The following is a 4,137-nucleotide window of genomic DNA, read 5'->3' as shown; positions in this document are numbered from 1 at the left end:
TCGACCTTGGGAGAAAAAAATAAAAACAAATAATTCTGGAGCCTTCTCATATAGATAAAACCAAAAACTTTCCCTTAGCATAGAAGCCTTTGTCTTTTTGACAATCTGGACAATTCAATTCTTCAAAAAATACCTCCAGGTTATGAGTTGGGGGGGGGGGAATTGTGTGCTTCTATACCCATGATTCCAAAAGCCAGGAAATAGCCCAAAAATGCTGCACAATCTCGTGCCCGCCTTGCCAGCAGGAAAAAGGAGGCCGAGCCAGACAGCGCAAAGGGTGGCTGAAGGTTGGCAACCACCCAAGGCAGCCGTCCAGAGGGTCTAAAGCAGGGGGTCCCCCCAACCTTGGGCCTCCGGATGTTCTTGGACTTCCGCTCCCAGAAATCCTGGCCAGCAGAGGGGGTGGTGAAGGCTTCTGGGAGTTACAGTCCAAGAACCTCTGGAGGCCAGAGGTTGGGGACCTCTGGACTCTGCGGGAGACCCTCTTCTGCTCTTTGCCCTTCACAGCCCTGACCATGGCTTTGTGTCTGGGGGAGGAGTGGTCACTTGATGAAAAAGGGGAGTCAGATTCTGGGATGTTCCCTTGTGTGGTGTCACTCTGGGAACGGCAGGGGTGCTGGGGGGACAGACTTCTGTTCAGCCCCCTCGACCCTCAGTCTGTGGAGTGTTTCAGGTTTCCATTAATTCCCCGCACTCTTTCACAGAGGCATGAAAAACTGGAAAGAGCCTATCCAGAAGAATGTGGTGGTCCGGCACCCCCCCCCCCCGTGTGATGATGACACACAACTTCCGATTGCTTTCTAAGACCTTCCAGGAGGCCCTTCGCTCAGCCTCTCCGGCCCCCAAGGTCTGGCCATCCAGCCGACCACCATCCCCTGCGCCAACGAAAACAGTTAAGACATAAAGAAGCAAAGAGGAGAAAGGCAGGATGAAAATAATTTTGAATAAATACATGACTTCTAAGCTAATTAAGAATCTAATGACTGAATTTCCTGCCTCTAAGAAAGTCTCTTCCTGGAAACCAAGCGGAGATTCAGAGAATTTCCTGAGAATATTTTTATAAACCTAAAACCAGCAGCAGTAAATCTCACACAGACACACACAGTCACTTTTCCCAGTGTAGGAAACGGGCAGCCCCTCTCTTCCCCCCCCAGGGGCTCTCCTGCCCCCCCATTGCTCTGGGTGGGAAGAGTATAGGGGGTGGGATGGAGGGTCAGGGTCTGGGTTCAGGTCAGGGCCTGGTTGGCGTTCCAGGAACTTCCCTCCCTTGCAGGGGCAGCATCAGCAACCGCCTTGGCTGCCATAGACATGAAATATCATCCTCATCATCCACACCCCTCCCTCCTAGCCGACCCCCTACCTTCTCCTCCCAGCCACATTTCTCTGTGACCCCCACCCCTACACCCCCACTACCTTGCAGCCCCCCCCCACAAAAAAGCCCCCCAATTCCCACTTGGGGCTTTCCAGGAACTTCCCCCCCCAAAGTTTTCCAACCAAAGGGGTTTCCTGGGGGGGGGTCAGGGCTGGAGAAGGTCCTGTGGGGGGGCAGGAGGGGGAAACAACCACAACGGGGGGGGGGGAAAGGGAGAGGGGAGCCTGAGGGGACTCCGGGAGGAAAACAGAGAGAGAGAGAGAGAGAAAAACCCACAAGCCCCACTAAAGATTCTCCCCCCCCCCAGAGAGAAGGAGACGAGGACCGGAAAGCCCCCCCCCCGACCCCCCCCCCGAAAGGAGTGTGGAATATCTTTCTAGGGCACCCCCACCCCCCTCCCCCTCCCTCTTTCTGCCCCCCCCCAAAAATAAAGGCTCCAAATGGCCCCCACCTCCCTCCGGATCCTCAGGCGGGGAAAGAGGGCGGGAAGAGACAGCGAGGGGGGGGGGGAAAGAGGGGAGGAGAGAGGGAGGGGAGGGGGGGCACGGCCTCCACTTCCGGTTCCGGTGGGGGGGAGACACAGCCCCGGAAGCAGCCCCCTCCTGTCTCCTCTCGCACTTTCGTAGCTCTACATTCACCCCCCTCTCTTCCCTCCCCTCCCCCGCCCTCAGCCTTTCGCGTCCTGCTCATCATCATCCTCATCATCCTCGGGTGATCGCTTAATAAACAAGACAGATTTTAAGAGGAGGGGGGGGCGAGGCCAGCGGCGCCCGGAAGGACGGGGGGGGGGGCGGAAGAGAGACTCTGCCCCCCCCCCCCGCGGCTCCTCCTCTCTTCCCATCGTTTCTGTCCCTCCTTCCCTCCCAGCCAGCCCCTTGTCTTCTGCCCCTCCCTTCCAAGCCCTACTTACTTGGGCCCCCTCCTATCCCCCCACTCCTGAAAAAATAGGGGGCGGGGGGGCTGTCCATGGGCGCGCGCGCGCACACACCCACACACACACACACCCACACACACACACACACACACACACACACAAAAGACTCCTCTGCCCCCCCCGGAGGAGCCTATTCGGGGGGGGGGGGAATGAAACGGCCGCTGCTTTCCCGCCCTCCAGGCCACGATCCGCCGCCAACCCCCCCTCGGTCCCCCCCTGCCTTTTTCCCTGAAGGGGGGCAAGGAGGGAGCCGTTGGGGGGGGCTCAGGGGCAAGGGGCACCTCGCTCCCTGGGAGGCCCTACCGGACACCACATCCTGTGGCGAGGAGTTCCACAGGCTAACATGCCAAGTCAAGGACTATTTCCTCGGTTCTTACTCCAGCACCACCCCATTGGAGTGGATGCCCCCCCCTGAGGGTTCTGGTACTGCGTGAGAGGGGAAAGAGCTTTCTCCTGCTCGAGACCTCCAAGGAGGATGATGGACACGTTAGACTTCGACTTCCTTTTAGACCTCTTCTCGCTGCTCCGGTTCTCTCAAGGCTTCTTCCCCACAGGGCCGCCCGTTTGACACGCCTTGCGTGCACACACACACCGTGTCACACTCGGGCACAAAGACAAACGTTGCACAAACATCTGCAGATCCCCACAACTGAAGCATCTCTTCCCTCCATCCTCCCTTTGGCCTTTTGGCTTTGATCCCCTTCTCTAGTATTTGTTTAGCTTTTATACCCCCCCCCCCACCTAGACGGAGCTACTCTGCGCACAGTCTACAGTAAAAAAAAAAAGGCAATAAAATTAAAATCCTCAATAAATAGACCGAAACAATCCAAAAACCAGAAGAAGAAGAAGAAGAAGAAACTAAGCAGTGGCAGGAGGGATTTCATGCCCTTTCCCTTCATTTGGTGTTCCCTGAAAGGTCGCTGGGCGAGTCCACGGATCTGCCCTCGGTCTCCGGGGTCTCTCCCCTTTCTTTCTTTCTTTCCTTCTTTCCTTCTTTCTTTCTTTCTTTCTTTCTTTCTTTCTTTCTTTCTTTCTTTCTTTCTTTCTTTCTTTCTTTCTTTCTTTCTTTCTTCCTTCCTTCCTTCCTTTCTTTCTTTCTTTCTTTCTTTCTTTCTTTCTTTCTTTCTTTCTTTCTTTCTTTCCTTCTTTCTTCCCTTCCTTCTTTCTTCCTTTCCTTCTTTCCTTCTTTCTTTCTTTCTTTCTTTCTTTCTTTCTTTCTTTCCTTCTTTCTTTCTTTCTTTCTTTCTTCCTTCCTTCCTTTCTTCCTTCCTTCCTTTCTTTCATTCCTTCTTTCTTTCTTTCCTTCCTTCTTTCTTTCTTTCTTTCTTTCTTTCCTTTCTTTCTTTCTTTCTTTCTTTCCTTATTTCCTTCTTTCTTCCTTCCTTCCTTTCTTCCTTCCTTTCTTTCTTTCTTTCCTTCTTTCTTTCCTTCCTTCCTTCTTTCTTTCTTTCTTTCTTTCTTTCTTTCTTTCTTTCTTTCTTTCTTTCTTTCTTTCTTTCTTTCTTTTCTCCTCCTCCTTCCTCCAGATGAAGGCTTTTCCTTCCTTCCTCCCTTTCCTTCCTTTCTGTTCCCTGTCAAACCCCTGCCAGCTCTGATCCCTGGTCGCAGGATCCCCCCCCCCTGGGTTCTGCCTCCAGCTTTATTCTCAGCTGTGCTCTGTTATGAAACGGATTATTTCACCCGTTATTTTTCACTCCGTTTCCGTATGTCTGATCAAGTGGGCACGTCCACAAAGGCTCACATCAAAATATAATGGTTAGCCGATAAGGTGCCATACATTTGTGCCTTGTTTTGTTTTGTTTCTTTGGATTTTGCCGGATAACGCTTGTGC

Source organism: Pogona vitticeps, chromosome Z (assembly GCF_051106095.1).
Source record: "Pogona vitticeps strain Pit_001003342236 chromosome Z, PviZW2.1, whole genome shotgun sequence".
Lineage (NCBI taxonomy): Eukaryota > Metazoa > Chordata > Lepidosauria > Squamata > Agamidae > Pogona > Pogona vitticeps.
The sequence above is the reverse complement of the archived record's forward strand: the minus strand, read 5'-3'. Positions refer to the sequence as shown.